The following is a 21,571-nucleotide window of genomic DNA, read 5'->3' on the forward strand; positions in this document are numbered from 1 at the left end:
GTGATTATGCGATAGGGGCCGTCCTGGGGCAACGAAAGGATAAGAAATTGCATGCTATATATTACTCTAGTAAAACTCTTAGCCCTGCTCAAATGAATTATGCAACTACTGAAAAAGAGATGCTAGCTGTCATATATGCAATAGATAAGTTTCATTCTTATTTAGTTGGGTCAAAAGTGATTATCCATACAGATCATGCGGCATTGAAATATCTGATGAGCAAGAGCAATGCCAAGCCGCGGTTGTTTAGATGGATCCTCCAATTGCAGGATTATGATATAGAGATCAGAGATACGAAGGGGACAGAGAATGTCGTCGCAGACCATCTCTCTCGCCTCCTCCTTGATGAGGAGGATGAGGATAACCTCCCATTTGACGACTCTTTTCCCGCTGAGCGTTTGTTAGCTCTTTTACAGGTTGAATCTCCTTGGTATGCTGATTTAGCTAACTATCTTTCTACAGGTACACTGCCTCACGGGTACTCCTATCAACAAAGGAAGAAATTCCTTTATGAGGCACACCGACACTTTTGGGAAGACCCTTTCTTGTACAAACTATGTGCCGATGCAGTGATCAGACGGTGCATTCCCGAATGTGAGGTAAGCAATATAATTTCTCATTGCCATGACTTACCTTGTGGTGGACATGCAGGCCCCTCGAAAACAAGTGCGAAGATCCTACAATGCGGATTTTACTGGCCCACTATGTTTAAGGATGTGTACTCCTATGTCAAGGCCTGTGACCGTTGTCAACGAACGGGAAATATTTCCAAGAGGAACGAAATGCCACTCACCAACATACTCGAGGTCGAGTTGTTTGATGTGTGGGGGATAGATTTCATGGGCCCTTTCTCTTCCTCTAAGGGGAATCGATACATTTTGGTAGCCGTTGACTACGTGTCAAAATGGGTTGAGGCCATTGCTACACCAAGCAATGATGCCCGTGTGGTAAGTAAATTCTTCAAGAAAAACATTTTCAATAGATTTGGTATCCCACGTGTGTTGATTAGTGACAGGGGAACACACTTCATGGAGAGCCGATTCGAAGCAATGTTGAAGAAATATGGAGTGCAGCATAAACTTGGAATTGGCTATCACCCCCAAACCAGTGGCCAAGTAGAGGTATCAAATCGAGAGATAAAGTCCATCCTAGAGAAAACAGTTGCAAGAACGAGAAAGGATTGGGCTGACAAAATTGATGATGCACTTTGGGCCTACCGAACAGCTTACAAAACTCCAATAGGTACAACCCCGTACAGACTTGTATACGGAAAAGCTTGTCACTTACCCGTCGAGCTAGAACATCGAGCATTCTGGGCCATCAAAAGCCTAAACTTTGACGCTAAGGCCGCGGGAGAGAAGAGGCTATTGCAGTTGAATGAGCTAGATGAGCTCCGCCTCGAAGCCTATGAGAGTTCAAAGCTTTATAAGGAGAAAACAAAGAGGTGGCACGACAAGGGCCTCATAAGAAGAGAATTCAAAGAAGGAGAGCAAGTCCTTCTATTCAATTCAAGGTTGAAACTATTCCCAGGGAAACTCAGGTCAAGATGGTCGGGCCCTTTCACGGTCTACAAAGCATATCCTTATGGCACCATTGAATTATGGAACAACACCGGGGGCACCTTCAAAGTCAATGGACAAAGGGTGAAGCACTATCGAGCGGGAGATCCTATTGAAGAGAAGTCAGATATCACGTTCTCTTCCCCACCACAAACTCAATGAGGATGAATACGGTCAAGCTAATGACCTTCTAAACAAGCGCTTGCGGGAGGCAACCCGATTCTTTTTTTTTTTTTTTTTTTTTTTTTTTTTTTTTTTTTTTTTTTTTTTTTTTCTTTTCCTTAGTATTTTATACTTTATCTTTCAGTTTATGTCTGTGTTATGCTGTTTTACAGAGAGTATCAAGCTAAGCACGAAGTGGGATGTCAAGAGAGCAGTCAAAGATCGAGTTACCGCGTTTTTGCTCTTCGCCCGGGCAGACCGGGCAAATTCCGCCCGATCGGGCGCGAGAAACAAAGAGCCAAAAAGAGAATATGAAGTTAAGCTTTTCTCCGCCCGATCAGACCGGGCAATGTCCGCCCGATCGGGCGCGAGAAACAAAGAGCCAGAAAGAGAATATGAAGCTAAGCTTTACTCCGCCCGATCAGACCGGGCAATGTCTGCCCGATCGGGCGCGAGTAGCAGAATCTGAAAAAAAAAAAAAAAAAAAAAAAAAAAAAAAAAAAAGGTCCAGTCTCCTTCGCCCGGTCAGACCGGGCAAAGAGCGCCCGATCGGGCGCGACAGAATCCTGCGGGCTTAAATTAGAGATTTCAGCGTTTTCTTTTCTTCTCCATCCCTCAAACTCTCATACCCTCTACTCTTTCTCTCTCTAAAAATCCCCAATTCCACAACCCTAACTTCATCTCCCATCCAATTTCATCAAGATTCAACAATCAAATCCCTCAAATTCACCACGAAAACCCAATATTTTTGCAAAAATTTCTGCAATTCCGTCCCTCCTCCTTGTTTAACCTCAAGAAATCCCCAAGCTATCTCATCACTCACATAATTTCGGGCTCTTGATGATGTCTCAAAGGAAAAGAACGAGAAGCACACCACAACAACAACCACAATTGGACTTGGAAAGTGTACCCGGGTACCCACACGTGGTCTTCGTCCCGGAATTTCCAAACCAAAAGCAGCGGTTCATCGAGCTCTCGCGCCGAAAGGTAATCCCTACCCGATTTTTTGACCGTTCATTGCTTTCTAAGCTAGGAATAGATTCGGAATGTAAGAATTTGTTTGCAAAATTAGGAATGTCTCAATTATTCAATATGAACTATAGAACTTATGAAGATTTAACTCTTGAATTTTTGAGCTCATTTGATATTGAAAAGGGTAGGAATGGTTTGGTGAAGCATGTTGTGTATAGGTTGCTGAATAGGTCTCATAGAATGTCCTTAGAAGGCTTTGCTAGGAAGTTTGGACTTCCTTGTACCGGCTTAACCGTGCAACCTAGTAGCTTCAATTCTGGGGAACTTTGGTTTGCCATGACTGGTGAAAACATTGAATCTTTCCAGCACGCCCCTTCACACAAAATCCACCAACCAGTCCTTAGGCTGTGGACTAGATTCACTGGGTGGACTATTTTTGGTAGAATCGAACCTAATAATGTTAGGTCGGACGAGATTTCGATCCTAGGTAGTTATTTAAGGCGTGGGGATGAGGATGGAGACTTTACAATGAATATTGCACACTTGTTTGCCCTTCACCTTAAAAAGCAAGGCACCACATATACGACAATTAAATCGAATGGTGAACGCTCTAACATTCCTATCGTCTTAGGAGGCCTTGTCACTCACCTAGCACTTCGGGAAGGCTTTGATGAAGCCAGCCGATGCCCAGTGCCTGGCCCCATTACCTTAGATCAGCATTATCTCACTACTGCGGGTTGGTTATCCATAGATTTTAATAGATTTAGTTGGATCATAGGGAGAACCAACAGGTTTTCTGTGCCTTTACCTTCCCCTGCCCTAACTAAGATTATGCCTCACCAGCCCTCCTACCTTCTCCAGTTCCCTAGTGATTCGTCTACCCCTGTACCAGCTGCCCCCACTAGGACCTATTTTAGGAGAGAGTCTACCTCCTCCCCTGCTCCGCCTCCTCCTAGTGATAACGAGGCCATTATGGCCGGTATTAGGGAGCTTAGGGTAGGTCAGCTGGACCTTTCTACCCGAGTCCAGACCATAGAGACTAGCCTTCGGGAGCTTAACGCAGGCCAGCAGGATTTTCGCTTGGCTATGTATCCTGTTTATGACTACTTCTGCAGGCAAGGGAATATCCCGAGGGATGGTCCCCATCCTTCTTGGTATCACTTTCCCGGTGCGGGAGATATGGCAGGTGGCAGTGGCACAGCTGTTGGTGATGATGATGATGTCGAGGATGATGATGTTGGTGATGATGATGATGGCCCCTCCGGTTCCTTTTGAGGAGCCGTCGAGATTCCTATGCTCTCCTTACGCTGCAATGAGGCCATTGCCGCATTTAGCTTGGGGGAGTTGCTTCGTACATGTGGTACTCTCTCTCTCCTTATCTCTCTTATCTTTCTTGTTTTATTTTAGTGTAGTTATTTTAGTTTTTTTTTTTTTTTTAAAAAAAAAAAAAAAAAAAAAAAAAAACATACAAAAAATACGATCCAATGAATAATAAATCATGCTTCCCTGTGCCCCATTCATGAAAATTGTTTTAATTCTTGGTATATGATGACGAGTATTGTGGATAGGTTAGCCATGATTTGATGTTTGATTACTTGGATGTCTTAACATGAGTCAATTTTGCCCAACTACTTGTGAATATAGTGCTTGACTAGTTGATTTGGTTAGGAATGTGTGTTAGTTCCTGGTATGTCAATGAAGTTGAGTATTGGTTTATAACTTTGAGTAATGTTTGCATGACTCATTAATATGCACATTGAGGAGGACGAAGGCATTTGTTCCTCTAGGTGGCTTTCAGACGATATTAGATACATTTGTTCCCTTCTTGCTACCCATGTTGTTGCTTGTGCCCTTTTATTGTTTATTTTGCCACATTACAAGCCTATTTAAGCCCCATTGGTTACTAGTCCCAAGCTTGGCTTGGGGGAGCTAATAGTGAGTGAGGTGAGGGAGTTGTAGTGTGCATGTAATCTGCACAATTTTGGGTGGATTTGAGAAGTTTTTATTTGTTCTTATTGTTGTGGATTGAAAAAAATTGAAAATTTATTGTGCAAAGAAAAAATTCCAATGTGAGATGAAAAAAAGGGAAAAGAAAGAGCAAAAGAAAAAAATTGTTTCAATGTTCAAGTGTTCTAATTGAAGGCTGCTCAAGAAAAAAAAGGAGAGTTCAAAGTTTGTTTGTTCACTCAAGTTCTATAATTTTATATTTTGTATATATGAGTGAAATTTTAAGTGTTGGAAATTTTTAATATAATTGGATGTTTGGTGAATTTTTGGTAGAGTTGAGTTGTGTTGGAGATGATTTGGTCATTAATTCATTTTGACCTTGGTTTTATTTATTAGGATTTTGGCTCCCTTAAGCATAGCTTTACTCTTACATTTTCCCAAATATTTCCTACCTTTTATCCTAGCCTTACATTACAAGCTTTGAAGACCTTCTGACCTTTGTGCATAGAGTTGTGTGAATGTGAAATTAGTTGTTTTCCAATGCAAAGAATGATTTGATATATTTCGAGTCGACTGCTAGGTTGAGTGCTTGTTTTCTTTAAACACACGAGTGCGTGAGTTTGGGAGGGCATTGTTCACATTTAAAGGAGTTGGATGGAGAGCAATCGAGTATATCTTTTACTCGCCACATAAATGAGAGTTGAGTGTGTGAACACTAGTCTTGAATTCTATATGCTCTTGTGGTTTGCTCTATTTGACTATTGTCAGACAGGATGAGTAGTCAGATGGATTTGATTGGTTGACTTTGATGCATAACTGTCGAGTTTACCTTTAATCGTATTTATTGATTTGAATTGCTTTTGGGGTGAAGTATTGATTTATTTATTCATTGCTTTGCTTAGGGACAAGCAAAGGTTTAGCTTGGGGGAATTTGATATACGTGTTTTATACAATGGTTTTCCCCGGTTTTACTTAGTAATTTTATATGGTTTTGAGCTCTACGGAGCCATTTCTTGCTAACAATCTCTTCTTTAGTGTATTCGATTGTTTTAGTAAGCTTTTCAGGAATATGAAGCGTTTCTAGGCAATTGGACGTGTTTTTAGTAGATTCGGAAGAGTTGATAGCCAAGAACTGCAATTTATGTGGAGTGCCCGACCGGGCATGGCTTGCCCGGGCAGACCGGGCAATGAAGAGTTCACAGGAAGAAGCCCAATTCTGAACGGTGCAACGCGCGCCCGATCGGGCAGGCTTCGCCCGGTCAGACCGGGCGATGAAGAAGTCAAGTTATGAAGATGCAATTCTGGAAACGTGTTACGCGCGCCCGACCGGGCGAGGTTCGCCCGGTCTGACCGGGCAAAGAAGGAAAACTGTCGTATTTTACGCAGCCTTCCTCCGCCCGATCGGGCGAGATCTGCCCGGTCTGACCGGGCGATGTTCAAGATTGCGCGATTTCAGCTATTTCCGAATTTCTATCTTTTGGGGGTATAAATACCCTTTTGTAATTAACTTTTAAAGAGAGTTTTTCATTAGTTTTTCTCCTTAAGCCCTAGAAAACTCTCAAGAACCCTAGTTTTATTTCCTTTAAGCAATTTCAATCTTTTAATCCCAGATTAATCAATTGTTCATCAACAATTTGAGTTCTTTCAATTGGAGTAATTGGTATTTATCTTACTTCACTCTTTTCTGATATTCACTGTTCTCTAAATATGTTTTCTTTACTGTTTCTTGTTTTTGAACTTGATTTTGATTTTATTATGATGTGTGAGTAGTTTCCTTAATCCGGGATCTTGCTAAGCTCGATTATGATTGATGTATAAAGTAGATCTTTAAATTCCCCAATAATAATCCCAATTGACATGCTTAATTGATTGTGTTTATGCCAATACTAGATTAGGAATAATTAGTATTGTTATCATCCCTTTGTTCTTATTGCAACGGAAGTTGGGTATTAACGGGATTAGGTTATTCCAATTAAGGGTTTGAAGATCATCACGGAAGTAGATGATTGAATAATTAGGAATCTAGGCATGGTGTTTAATGTCCCTTATTCGCTTGATTCCACGGAAGTAGGCTTGATAGTTAATTTGGGAAGCCATTGATAACTTGGAAGAGACCTTTGGTATTATTATTAGGGATTGCTTTTCTTCTTGTCAATTGATTTATATATTGGGGGTAGATTTATTAGTTTATCAATCATAATCGTGGTAATGCTTGATCTTGGATGCTTTAGTTTATTGATTAATATTTCCTCTAGTTAATTGTGTTATTTAATATATTAGTTGATTATTATCATCCATTATTGATTGGTGACGTGCTTAGTGATTAATTGAGTCTGATTAATTGAATGAACCATAGTCTCTTGGGATTCGATCCTTACTTGCCCTACTACACAGTTAGAAGGAATAGTTAGGTTATTTTTGTTAGGTACGCGATAAGCCTATCAGCTAGCTAAAGGATCCTATCTCATTTATCCTGACTAAAGAAGGAAGATAGCAAAGGAGTGCACGCGAACTCCTATAAGGAGAAAAATTCATGGAAATGAGAATCAAAATGAAGATCCGCACTCGCTTCTCAGGTGATGTCTCCTCCATGTCAAAACCACGGGCTAGAACCGAAGCTAACTCTGACCGCCCGCTCCTAGGACCACCTCGAGACACTGGCTGGGTCCTGATATGCTGAACGATCGGACCTAACAAATCGACTGCCTCATCAGCCGCTCCCCAAGAAAGATCAAACATCTGTGGTACGACCCGGTCAGTGAAGCGTAGACCAATGATCATGCTAAAGTGCAGAGGGGCCACTATCATCTCCCCCCAAGCAAAGTGAAAGGTGTTGGTAGTATCCCAAAAATACTCCAACAACGCACGAACGACCGTCGCACCACAACCCGGGGGCTGCGAAACCCTACGATCGCCGAATAAAACTCTACTAGACCAGCTGATTCCCATAAGGCGTTCGTAGCAGTATCCCTCGTGATAATCCGATGAAGTCGAGGAATCAAATCTCCGGCTCCAGAACCGTGATGACGAAGCGTGCCGTCAACTATGACGGCAAGTGGACGATGAGAAACGTGGTTCTCAGACAAAAAACCAACTGGTTTGATGTCCACGGAGGTGGAGCCCACCTACCTCTACCCGTAGAGGCCCGAGGCTCAGACTCTAAGACGTCATCATCCATACCCTCGGGAATCGTGGGAGTGTCCTCCCAAAAATCCTGACGCCGGCCATGAGTGGAAAGGTCGCGATCTCGTTGTCTAGGCATGCTATTATAAAAATAAAAATCTAAATGCTTAGCATAATTTCCTAAGACATTTAGTTATTTTTATCGAGTTGTATTTTAATAAAAAATACCTAAATGCTTAGCATCATTTCCTAAGTTATTTAGTTATTTATTGCATTTTCTATTATACGCTAAATTTTTACCTCAAGGCTAAAAATTAGCAAAATAATGGAATTATTTATTATTTATAGTATCTAGTTTCTCCATGACGAACTAATACTATGTTCTCCTAATTGCATGATACTATGTTCTCCATGACAATGTAGTACATACACAACACAAAACATCTCTCAAAATTGCACAAAAACAATAGATCGACGCATCATGGCATATTTTACAAGATGTACAACCAATATGTCATCATTTCAAGTGCAAAAGAACAACATGAAGAACAAAGAACACCATTTACCACAAGTAGTACCAAAAATGGTGATTTGCTCAATTCTTCACCAAATCATGCAATTTTTGTCTCAAATCGCTCACAAACACGCATACATACATATAAAAGGAAATTCATGGCAAGAATTTCAACATAAACCTCAAAATCAAAAAATCCCCAAATTGATGTTTAAGGGTTTTTTTCATGTAATTACTCATTTGAAGCAAATTCGAGAAAAAATCAAGGGAAACTTACATAGATCCTTGTGGAGAACCAAAAATGAAGAAAATGGCAAAAATTTAGAGCAAAATTGATGAATATTTGAGCTCCAAAATTCGCAAAAAACGTGAAGAGAACAGAGCACATCGCCGCGACACGGTGAACCTACACCACGACACGGTGATCAGGTACCGTGTCACGGAGAGTCCAGGAGTCGACGGAGTTCCGATCAACAACAACGAGCTCTGAACAGCAGCGAGATTTTAGTGAAAAAAATAATAAAAAAAAGAAACAAAACTCACAGAACCGTCGTGACACGGGACGGAGATCCGTCTGACGGGAAACATGTCGTACGCCGGTGCGTCGTCGCCGTGGCATGGGAATCTGAGCAAATTAAGGTGAAAAAATGGAGAGGAAAAGTGAGAGCAGAAGAAGACAGAGAAATGGTGAATGGAAAAAATGGGAGCAATGTCTGATATTTAAAGCCAAAAAATGACCGTTGCACGACCCCGTTACCGTTCCACGTTTCCTGTTACTGAGTAACGATGTTCAGGCGCGTGGAACGGGGCGCATGGGATTTTTTGTGCCAAAAAAAATTCCCGCGACATGGGAGTTCATCCCGTCTGACGGCAATCCAGCACCGTAACGCGGGATATATCCACGTGGCACGGAGTTAAGGCTTTTGTCCTGCACACTTTTCGAAGCTGGCAGCGAATATTCCTGGCATTTTGACCAAAATTGCACGATTTTCCGCGCAAATTGGACAGTTAATTTTTTAGTAAAATTACGCGGAAAATTCTAACTGACGGTTGAAGGGTATCAAATTACTATTTTACCCCTAGGAGCGTCAAAATCAATTTTGTCGATATTTTAAACACCTAATATGGTCGGATAATCGACTTGAAGGCGTGAATCATCCACGGCCCACGTTCGGGGATAATCGAACCATCATACACTTGCAAAATTTCAGCGATTACAGTAGTTGTCGGCTTTCCTCAAGCATGGAAAGCGTTATCGGTGGATTTTTCTTCAAGTATAGAAAACCGCCAAGTCGGCTTTCCTCAAGCATGGAAAACATCATCGGTGGATTTCTTCAAGCACAAAATGACACCTAATTCATACTTCGACTTTCCTCAGGCATGGAAAGTATCATCCGGTAGGTTTCTTCAGGCTTAGAAAGCTACCAAATTCCTCAGTCGGCTTTCCTCAGGCATGGAAAGCGTTTCAACAAACGTCATCCGGTGGATTCCTTCAAGCATATGAAGCTGCCAAACTCATTAGCCACCGATACACTGGTGCCGGATACGTATTCTATCTTTTTACTCTTTTATCTGTAGAATTAACATTTTTCCACAGGTATTGGCGTATGCAGAGTGATTTCGGATCGCAGAACGTCTTAAATCATTCTCCGTCCCTATCGACTACGTTGACTATCGTTTTCGAAACTGACGTTTCTACAAACTCAGTCAAAGTGGGGGCTTCTGTAGACACTTAAAAATGTCTCCCCAAAACCAAACCCGATGATGAACAACCTTTCACCGCCACTATTTAATCCCGAGAGTGCTTAAAAAATTGTATTGAATTAAATTCGTATTTTTGAATAGTCCATGGATTAGTCTTGATGTTTGGTCAAAGCATAGTTCTAATTTTAGCCCAAACCTTTTTTTTATTTACTGTTTTATTATTTATTTTGGCCCAAACTTTTTATTTATTTACTTTAGCCAAAATAATAATAAAAATCAGAAAATGACCCAAAATTATCAATCGGCACTTAAAATGTTGAACGAAATTAGGGTTAAAAATGAATTTAGACGTGTTAGTTGAGACGATTAATACAAGAGGGGGGTGAATTGTATAGAGTTCCTAATGACTACTTTTTCGGATAAATAAACAATGCGTATAGGAACTTAAGAAAACACACATATTTTATGAGGAAACCTTCCAGGGCCCAACTGGAAGTAAAACCTCGACCCTACCTTAGGGATTTCAAACACAAAACACTTCACTATAATAGGGCAAACACCGAGTTACAACCTATTAGACATAGACCTTTATTTCACAAGTTCCTCACCGGACTTGCTACTTGATAGGACCCTATCCTACCCAATCTAAGCACCACACTTAGATTCACTCGTACCACCAAAGTACTACACGTACTGCTAAAGTACAAAACACTCGTACCACCCCAGTACAAAACTCACAGCCTCACCAAGAAGCTCACACAAAACTGTATGTAACACAAACTATAAATATCACCCAAATCACCCAACCAATACAAATATAAGACGCCTATTATGATAGGTAAGCAATGCACGAAATCCGAAACTAATATGATAAGTTAAAAGCTTGGTAAACTTACTCAGTTCATGCACTGTGATTTCTCCACGCATAAACTCACAAAAAAACCTAAATCATTTTGTTCTCTACTATTTATACAAGTAACACTTGTATAGAAAGTAGGTTTTCTAAAAAGATAAATATGTTAACTTGACTTATCTTTTAAACACAGTTTTAGCAAATCAAGTGAAATAAAATCTTTTCCAAAAATAAGTATAAAAAGATATTTATTAAGAAGACTTATCTTTCTTAATAAACCGACTTTAGAGAAAAATAATCTTTTTAGAAAATCTTTTCCTACAATCTATCTTTTATTATTTTCCATATTTATTTTATTTACCAAGCAAACTTATCACGTTTCTAATAAATTTCGTGCACTAACCTACTTACCATATTAACAATAATTTCTAAGAATAAAACCTTAACTATTATTGCTGCGCCACACTCTGATCATATGAATTACTTGGGCTCCAAGCGTATCAAGTTCCACCAAAGAACTTAATTGGTAGTCTTCAAGTTCATGTTAGGGAACTTAGTTCTTGTTAGAGAACTCTTCCTCTAACTTGTTTAATTTCTTCAATAAAGATCTTCTTCATGTCTTCTTAGATTCAGATGGTTCTTCAATCACCAAGATTATTCTGCACCTTGACTAATCACACACTAGTAAATCTTTATTAGATGAGTTTGCTTTTAGTTCAAGTTTCTCATCATCAAAACCATTATGCTTCAACAAGACGGAAAAGCGGACTGAAAATTATTCCCGCGTCACGGCAACAGTCCACCGTGTCACGGGAAACTTTCCCATCTGACGATGGGATTTCCCGTGACACGGGAAACCTGCTGTGACACGGAATTTTCATGTCCTTTCCACGTAAACCCTTAACGCGTTTTCTCCCCCGTTCATTAAATATTTCCCGCGTCACACAAAATGTGCACTGTGTCACGGGAATGTTTCCCGTCTTCCGGTGGGATTTCTCGTGTCACGGTACACTTTGCCGTGTCGCGGGATACTTTTTTTAGGGTTTTTATCATTTTAGAGTTTCGTGTGTTCCCTCAGCACATTTTTTCTATAAATACCCCCTCATTTCTGATGTACGGGGCATCAATTAATTCTCTAGTTTTTTCTCTCTTCTATGCTCTAGCCTAAATACTAGCCTACCCTTATTCTTTCAAAATTCCTTCTTCAAGCACTCCCAGGAGTCCATACTTTACTCGTGGTTCTGTCCTTAAGCCAAGGCGTGAAAGGTAGAACTGTTTGAGGGTTTGGCCCCAAATCAATTCTATTTAATTTAATTTAATTATTGTTTTATTATTATTTCCTTGAAGTTACTAACTCGTTTATTATTTTGTAGTTGCAAACAAACAGAATCAAAGTAAGAATTATGTTCCTTTTATTTCTATTATTTTTCTAACGATTTTGTATTGTTAGAATTATTGTTAAGTTGCTTCCAATATTGATGTCATTCTATTATTTTTTATGATAACCATTTTGCGTGTTTAAAGGGAATATGTAATTGAAATCACGCCTAATAAGATAATTTGGACAACCGGTTTAGGTTCCTTTTTAATCTTGTTGTTTAATTCAAGTGATCACAAATTTTATAGAATTATGTGTTGCATTAATATTCAACCAATTTAGCTAAATAATAGTTTGGAGCAAATCGAATCTTTGTTTGTATGCCTTTGAGATCGCAGGAATTACTTTTCACTATAAGAATCGACTAGAGGCCAATACGGGCGAATGTGACTCCATGACTCACTTCATACCATCATCCCCGATTCTCCTTTCGTGATTCCGAACCATATGGAGTTAGTAATCTCATGGATTATGAATGGGGTGTAACCTTCACAGGTCAATCGTTGTTGCCTATCGTTGTCCCTTTATCGTGGTTGCCTTTTATGATCCATGAACGGTTTACAAGTTCCTTAAAAACTTGTTGGCGGCTCCCTACTTTCCTTGTCCCTAATCGTATATGTCAATTCCCACTTCCTATGAGTGCCAAGCATATTCATCACATGCTTTAACGTAGGCGCACTTCAAACGACGACTACACCTTTGAATCGCAACAATGAACAACAAATTAACATCAATCATTATGGAGGTGGTTGATAACGTGAATAATTCCTCAAGAATTAGGAATAATGTATAAATTACCTATCAATTTATGAATAAAACAAAATAAAACGACATGATTAAGGTAGATCTAGAACGAAAATATGAATATTACGGTCGCCGGAGATCGTACCTTGTGGGGATCGGTCGGAAATAGTCGCAGGTGTACAATCTCGGTTGGTTGTCGTGGTGGCCGGAGCTCCGGTGAGGGGTGACGGTTGTTGGGAATTTTTTAGGGTAAGAGAGGAGAGAGAGAGAGAGAGTGATGGGTAATGAGAGGGGAATTGGAATGCTAAAGTATGGGGGGGGGGAATGGGTGTAAAAGATATTTGGGTAAACAAAAAAATAAAAAAGGGTAAAGGGAATGATAGATGATGACAAACAAACAACAACAAAGGGAATGAAGTCTTTCCATTCCCTTTCCCTTTGATTATACCCCCCAACCAAACGACCCCTAATTGTAACTGACGTAACTTAATGCTAGTTACGAATAATATGTTTTCTAACTTAAAAATAGACTTTTTGTAACTGGCCTTAGGTTAAGCCAGTTACAAATAATACATTATTTGTAACTAAGATTAGCCGGTTATGAATAATTTTCACTAGTTGTAACGGTGGCATTCGCAACCAACAATGCCAGTTACAAAAAGTCAATTTCGCCAGTTACAAATAGCATTTTTTCTACTAGTGCGTAGAGATAGACTTACGAGTGTTACCGCCGCGTGATTATGCAAGACAACTCAAAATACTTAACTCAATAACAAAATTTGTAGTGGAAAACTCAACTTTATTTTATTAATGCTTATAAAAATAGTAACATTGTTATGAGTATTTAAAATAAAGACAAGACCAACATCCTTAAACTATCTGAAGTAAATCTCGGGACTTCCATATGCTCATTCATGACTCCACCTGAAAATAATCAACACTGCTTACCATTACTGTAAACAGGGCGAACCAAAACAAATAGAAAATCTGGATTAGCAAAATAAGCTAAGTACAATAAGTGCAAGATAAGTAAACCCAATTTATTTGCAAACATGCTTATAAAACCAATTCCAATAATTAATCCAATAATTCCCAACTCATGATTCAAAATCAATTCTCAAAACAACTCCAATAATCAATTAAAATGATTTATAAAACCAGTTCCTCTTTTTAAAACCAATTCCAATAACTCAATAATAATGATGAATAAAATCAATTATCTTCAAAAACTCACTCTTCTCGATCTAAGTGTGCACACCCCCAAGCTAGTATCCTACTATTTCAAGGCTATTCTTGGAGAAAGACTAGGTCATACAAAGTCCATAGTCTTCAATGAATCTGCATAGTGGGATTAATATAAAAATCATGCTTGTAAATTAAAGCTTTTATAAGTAATTTAATAATTCTCAAGATATTCCTCTTTGAATAAAATCAGCCTTTATAATAAAATAACTATTAAAAAAATCCTTTTTATTTACTTCAACATGCTTTTAAATCAACCTTTTAATAAACACTTGAAAATTAAATCTTATATTAATAACTTTTCAAAATCAACAACTAGTTATTCAAACCATAATACAAACCTTTTATTTAATTCAACAACTTCTCAAATCAACTCCTGTATGTAAAAGTGATAAGTAATTCAAACCATAATTCAAAACAAGATATTAAAATCAATCCTTCAAATACATTTATTAAAACAATATTAAAATCAATACCTCCAAACAAAATTTATTTCATAAATCATAATTCAAATCAATTTAATTCAATCATCAATAAAATCATATAAAAATATGTTATTCAAACCAATCACTTTTAAAGGTATCTAGCCACCTAAATTTACCTTAATTCAAAACATCTATCAACACTTCACACTTTCAAAGTTCAATCACAAATACATCTTGATATAACATAACCATAAGGTTATCACAACATCTTTAGACATAAACTTAAATCTAATGTGCATGGACTATAAATTTTTTTTAAAAAATAATAATTTATCATAAAATTATAACTTTGAGATAGGTATTTATATTTTAGAAAACTAACCATGAAAAAAATAAAGGAATATGATTAAGGAGATTTAGATTTGCGTTAGAAATAATAGGCAAAACTTGTAGAGACCATAACCTCTTCAATATAACTCCTAACTGGGTGATTCTTAAGCCTAACCTCAAGGATTTTTCGAGAGGAACAATCTTCTTTGAAAAATTAAAACCCCAAAAACTGACAAGAAGTGCCCGAAAATTGCCTTCCAATGTATATGGGTTGATTATGTATGAAAAGAGTTGAAAGAAAAGTATGAAAAGGTTTATGGTGAAGAAAAATAAGAGAGAATAAAATAATTGGGTTTTGTGTGAAGAATATGAGAGGTACGAGGGGGTATTTATAGGCTCATGAATGAAAGAATTATGGTAGGAGAATGTAGGGAGAAGTATGGTAAAAAGTATTAAGGAATTACTTGGAGAAGAAAATAAAGAAATATAGAAAATTTTGATATTAAACTGATTAAGAAATTATAATTAAGGAAAGTTTGTTGTCATGAATAATAATATGGCAGATTACTTGGGGAATAATTAAGGAAGATATAAAGTAGGAAAATAAGATGATAAAAATATTTAGGAGATGGAGAAATAAATATAAGGAAAATAAGATATTTTAAGGAGATAATTAAAAATACAATTTACCAAAATAAATCACCCAAAATTCAACCAAAGTGGCCGAAAATTTTTGATCTTGCATAGCTCTAATTTTTCGGACCATATTAGTAGTGTTTAGGAAATTGTTTTGCTAGATTTTAGGCTTAAAAATAATTGTGTAAATAATATTTATCATATAAAATAATTAATTAAAAAAATACCAATTATTCAATAAATAAAATAACTAATAAAATCATATTTTCAACGCATAGAAAATCCAAAAATCATAGTCATTAAATTAGGAATTTTCGGCCCTTTTTAAGAAACTATAAAATATAATTTTATTTAATTAAAATATCCAAAGAATATATAAATAATCCAGTTTATAAAATAGAATAAATAATAATAAATATAATCCAAAATCTAAAAATAATAATTAGGTTTCAAAATACTTTTGGTGCCAAAATTCAAATAGTAAAATAAATTACTTAAAATACCCTTTTCAGAAAATAATAATTAATTAATTAGAAAATACGTTTCGAAAATATGGGGTATTAGACAGCTCGTGAAATAAGATACCACAAACAAAAAAATAGAAATGAAAGTGCCAAAGGTAAAAATCTCCTTCTCCTCGCAATAATTCAGCTACTCTTATAGGGCATTAATCCCCTACACATCGCACCTCATCAATGATCATCAGCAAGCCATCTTTCAATCACAGTTGTTCATTTGTCTTATGCTTCAATCTTGGCCGCATGATTTCATTTTACTTTAACAAGGCTTAGTCGCCAATGGTTCGGTCAAACTATGGGTGAGTTCGACCGAGCTTTGAAATGCTCAAATTCCTTTAATGTCACGGACTTTTTGCGATATAGAACATTGTTGAGGATCGCTCAAACCTTTAAAATTACGCAATGAATTGCTTTTATTGTTCTGTTCTCTAGCTTTAGGAGGTTACGGGTCGTTGTTTATTGATGCGTGAGGTGGCGCCTTTGAGGGTCCTAGTTGCGCAAATCGACGATTTGATGGTGGCCGAAATTGTTGCTGCTGACTCATAGTTTTCGTTGGGTTTCAATCTTTGTTGTGTTTAACTTGATAAAGAGTAAGATAGACAATGAGGGTACTATAGAGGAAGAGATGTAAAGAGGGTATGATAGAGGAAGAGAAGAGAGCGAGAGAAAGAAAGGGGAAAACAGAAGGAGGATAAAGGAAGAAGAGGAAAATAAACGAGAAGATAAATGAAATGAGCCGAGGGAGATATAGAGGAGAAACAAGTATAGAAATGGTAGAAGAGAAAATAGAGAGGAGATCTTTGAGGGGGGCACGGAGCGACAGATTTTAAAGTAAAAAGAGGAGGGGAGCTTTTAAATATTAGGTTTTTTTTAGAGAAGAAAAAATGAGGGGGCTCAAAGGTTTTACAAGTTGGTAATCCGTGTTATACAAAATGTGTTTTTTTTAAAAAAAAAATGAGACAATTTATATAAGAGAAGTGGTCTCTCTTTTAATTAAATAAATAAAAGAGAGACCATTTATATAAGAGAAGTGGTTTCTCGTTTTTTAATTAAATAAAAAAATAAAAGGAGAGAGTGAGAGACCATTTGGTTAGGAGAAGTGTCTCTCCTTTTTATTTTTTATTAAACAAAAAACAAGAGATCACTTTTTTCTAATAAGGGTCTCTTGTAGAATTCTATCTCCCTAAGATAATACCTAAGAGACCATTTATATGAAATATTTGGTCTCTTGAAACCAAGAGACCACATATTTAATTAATGGGCTCTTTTTAAAAGTCTCTTTGACCATTTTTGTAGTAGTGATATGTTTTAAATCCATAAATTGTAAGCAAACTACAAAACAAAGATACACTACATTAAAGTGTCGCATCTACAATAATTTTATATAACACAACCAAATATTTAAATGCATACACAATCTATAAACAAATACAAATTTAAAGTAATTTATAAAAAATAATTCTTTATTTTGTGAATATTCGTGCGTTGCTCGGGCAAAGAACTAGTGTGCTTACAATATTATGTAGGATTAATAAAAAAAACACTCACACACAAAATTTGTGCACTTTAGCCTTATCATGATCCTTAAAGACCAAAGATATTATAGATTGAGAATACCTCACTAAGGGAGCATTTAGTATGGATTTTTAAGGCATGAAAACGGATTCAAATAACCCACTTCGTTACTGCTTGTTTGGTAAAGGCTAAAGAGTAAAGAATACTGTTTCCTGGGTGTAATAGTTCCCCCCAATTTGATTTCGGTCGTTGATCCAAGGAAACAAAATCTGTTTCCTGCATTCAACAATGTTAACTTCTCTCATTGACTCTTTCTTCCAAAGCTCTTAGCCTCTTACTCAGCCAATCTCTCTCTTCTGAATTCGATTTCTCAACATGCTATTGTTCAAGATCTACTCGCCAAAATTGGGTCAAATAAAATCACTCAACAAAATCTCATCATTCTCACACCTCACCCACCAACAAAAAATAAAAAAAATGAATGAACTTTCATAATGATCGATGATGAAGATTGATCTGATTTGATGTTGATAATTTTGATATTTGATGGTATGCTGATTTCAGTCGATCTAGTGTAATTGTATTTTAATGATCAATAAAAAAAATGATCTAGTCATTTGATTTTTGACGATCTGCCGATTTTGGTTGTTGGATAAGAGCATTTATATTGGAGTAAGAAAAAGAGAAATTTTTTTAAGTAAGTTGAAGCAATAAAGCAGCTTGTGGTTGTGAATTGTGATTAATGTCGCCCACCAATATTTTTATTTTGCTTTCCTTTTTTAAAAAATAAAATAAAATTGTTTTCCCTTTTTTATGCCTAACAAATGGAAACAAATTGGTTGAAATAGTTTACGTTTCCTAAGTAATACGAAACAACTAGTAAGGATAACACTATAAAGGGCATTTTCCCTCCTAATTTATTTCCCTTCCGTTACCTTTACTAAGTTGATACCAAACACCCCCTAAGTGAAGTGTAAAAAATGGGGGATAGAGAAAAAATGGAAGTGGTAAAACCCTCAATAACAATTTGCCGACATTTTTAGAGCCTTCCTTTAAACAACCCTTCGATTTCTCTACTACTTAACTCTAAAAAACACTTTTAAGATACTTATTCAAAAATAATTAAATATAATATCATATCACTGATATATAGAGCCGGTCTCGCAGCCAGGCCTCAAGACAACACCCGGCATGGTATTATTGCGACACATATGATAATAAAGCAAGCGGTTTGGGTTAAATTTTTTAAGATAAAAATGTTGTATAGAGTTTTATTATCACTATACTTCTAATATTTTATATGTACAAAATTAATCATAACTTTTAATAAATTGTTATTTAGATGAAATACTACAAGAGGGAGGGTGAATTGTAGTATGGAGATTGCTAGTCACTTTTTGCGGAATTAAAAGAAACTTAACGCAATAGAGAAATATTTCAAGAGAGATTTTACGAGGAAAACTTCCTAGGCCAAATATGAAGTGAAAAACCTCGACCCAAAGGGATTTTGACTCAAAACATTCCACTAAAATAGGCCAACGACTCTGTTACAACCTATGAGAAACTTGAGCCTCTACCGAGTTCCTCAACGAACACATATCCCCAACAACTATTCCCTCTAATAGTTGCAGCTCGAAATCTTCCCTTAAAGACCTCTCTTCTCACTCAAGACTTCACTTTAAACCTTACTCTTTCTCTTTCTCTCAAGCTTCACTCAAAGCCTTCTCTACATATAAAGAACTCACTCAAGTTCTCACCCCAATACAAGAGTTCACTCAAACCCTTATTAGTTTCCCATTACAAGAGTTCACTCAAACCCTTAAACAACTCTCAAATACATATAAAAGATATAATGTGTAAAACTAATATGTTGGACACTTTGAGATGTGTAAGGAACTTGGAACCTAGAGGAACTGGCTCACCAACGTGGAGAGAAAATATATTTCTTTTCTACTGCTCTACCACTTGGGACAAACTCCATTATGGAATGATGAATCACTTAAGCTAGACAGTTTGGAATGAATGAAAACATCTCTTTTTATAGTGCTTTAAAGACAAACCCATTCATCCCATGATCTTCAATCATAATAGTAGTGCTTCCTAAATTCTAGGCATTATCTCCATTAACTCCATGAACATAAGAAGTAATGTGTAGACACCCATTTGTGTCTCCCCAAAACCAAACCCAGTGATGAGTACCTTTCATGTCGAATCATAATCGATTGAAGCGAAAGTGTGGAAAGTTTAGTGTTGCGGATAATTTTAATTTCTTTTCTCTTCTATCTGTTTTTGAAAACTTATTTTAAGAAAACAGTCAATCCAGTTTGGTTGGTCCATGATATGGGTCCAATAGTAGTGTAGTTGGATGGGGATTGCAAAGACCTTTCCAACGATATATTATAAGTCCAATTCTGATGAATATTGAGGAAGTTATGGCCAATTTACTAAACTAGGCCCGATTTGAGCCTTATATGCGGCCCAATGATCTTGAGGAGGGCCTAATATGATTTATCATTCCTAATGCAATTAGGAATGGTTTTAGTCTTCTAGATTCTTCTAGAAGGTTCTTTTCATTCCTAATTCAATTAGCATTGATAAATTGATTTTTGTTGACTTTTCAGAGTTTTAATTAAAATCAAATAGCATTTTTGAGGAAAATATACGATTTTATCCTCCAGTGCAGCAAACTTATCTGATTTTCGAAAACGCGTTAAAAACAGGCTTGGCGCCTGACTCCAGGCATTGGCACTTGGAATGACTTACAATGAAGCTTTTGACTGTCTTCACGATCAAGGTCAAGACCCTCCACCTGAAAAACGTTTTCCCAATGGGAATCAAATTCCTATTGTCGATACCATAGAGGTCGCGGTCACACTACTGAAAAGTGCCTCGCCCTCAAGGATCGTGTTCAAGACTTCATTGATTCAAATCTCCTTCATGTTCCTCCGCGCGACAAGAAGGCCAAGATTAGTAACAATAGAAACAATGGATGTAAAGGGAAGAAGAACGACTATCCTTCTTCTTCCGAAAACATCTACTCTAGTAATAGTGTTGGTACTTTCGACCTTAGTGAGATCCTAGCCATGGGTAATCGAAAACAACCGAAAAGGGAATTTACCCCTATCGGAATTAGCTATGATGATGCTTTTGATCGACTCTATGCCAATGGAATCATTACTCCCATTGGACCTATTCAAGATCCCCCACTTAAGAAAAGATTGCCTAGTTGGAATCCAAACGAACACTGCAAGTACCATCAAGGTAGGGGTCATGCTACTGAGAGCTGTTGGAAGCTAAAGGAGGATATCCAACATTTGATTGATAACAACAAGCTTCCCATACCTCCAGTTTACAAGAAAAGCGAGTGATGATAAAGCAAACAACACAAGACAAGAGGCGAGCTCCAACGACAAGATTTCATGACCTCTTTTTCTATTTCTTTTTCATTTTTTGCTTTCCCCAATAAGTCTAGCATATGCACCTTTTTATTCTCCTTAGATTTATTTTGTAGGATCATTATATATTTTCCTTTAATAAAATGAGCATTTATTTCCTTGTATATGATCATTTCATTTCATTACAAAAAAAAAAATCCATGTCGAATTGAGCACAAGGTATACCGATGATTTGAGGCACCCCTTGTAGCCACATCATATCTCCTTTCACCCTTCAATTATACATCCTTTCTTCATAAACCACTTTGAGCCTCGTTTTACGATAGACCCTTCTTTTTTTCAACCTACATATACCTAACCTTGGGATGGGATGGTGTGTAACTTATACAATCTTAAAAGCTTGAGTGATTTCAAAAAATTAAAATAGCAAAAATAAGCAAAAGCAAAAAATAAATAAAAGTGTACAAAAGGGCAAGTGTTCCAATGTCTTTGATGTGAAAATATCTTCGATAAGAACACGCCTCAGATTGCGTCTCTTATCGAGTGCTCGGTAC

General features: G+C 37.1%; 1 protein-coding gene across 2 annotated transcripts in view; it reads right to left on the minus strand.

Annotated features, from left to right (window-relative positions):
* Positions 1 to 13,451, minus strand: part of LOC110733352 — a 33,866-nt gene extending 20,415 nt beyond the window's left edge. Inside the window, exon 1 of one of the 2 annotated variants that reach the window (XM_021913400.1) lies at positions 13,102 to 13,451. The gene's annotated coding sequence lies outside the window, so the exon portion shown is untranslated. The remainder of the gene's footprint in view (positions 1 to 13,101) is intronic. The other variant, XM_021913393.1, reaches the window with a different exon arrangement.
* Positions 13,452 to 21,571: the final 8,120 nt, after the last annotated feature.

The sequence above is a fragment of the Chenopodium quinoa genome, unplaced genomic scaffold (assembly GCF_001683475.1).
Source record: "Chenopodium quinoa cultivar QQ74 unplaced genomic scaffold, ASM168347v1, whole genome shotgun sequence".
In the NCBI taxonomy this organism is placed as follows: domain Eukaryota; kingdom Viridiplantae; phylum Streptophyta; class Magnoliopsida; order Caryophyllales; family Amaranthaceae; genus Chenopodium; species Chenopodium quinoa.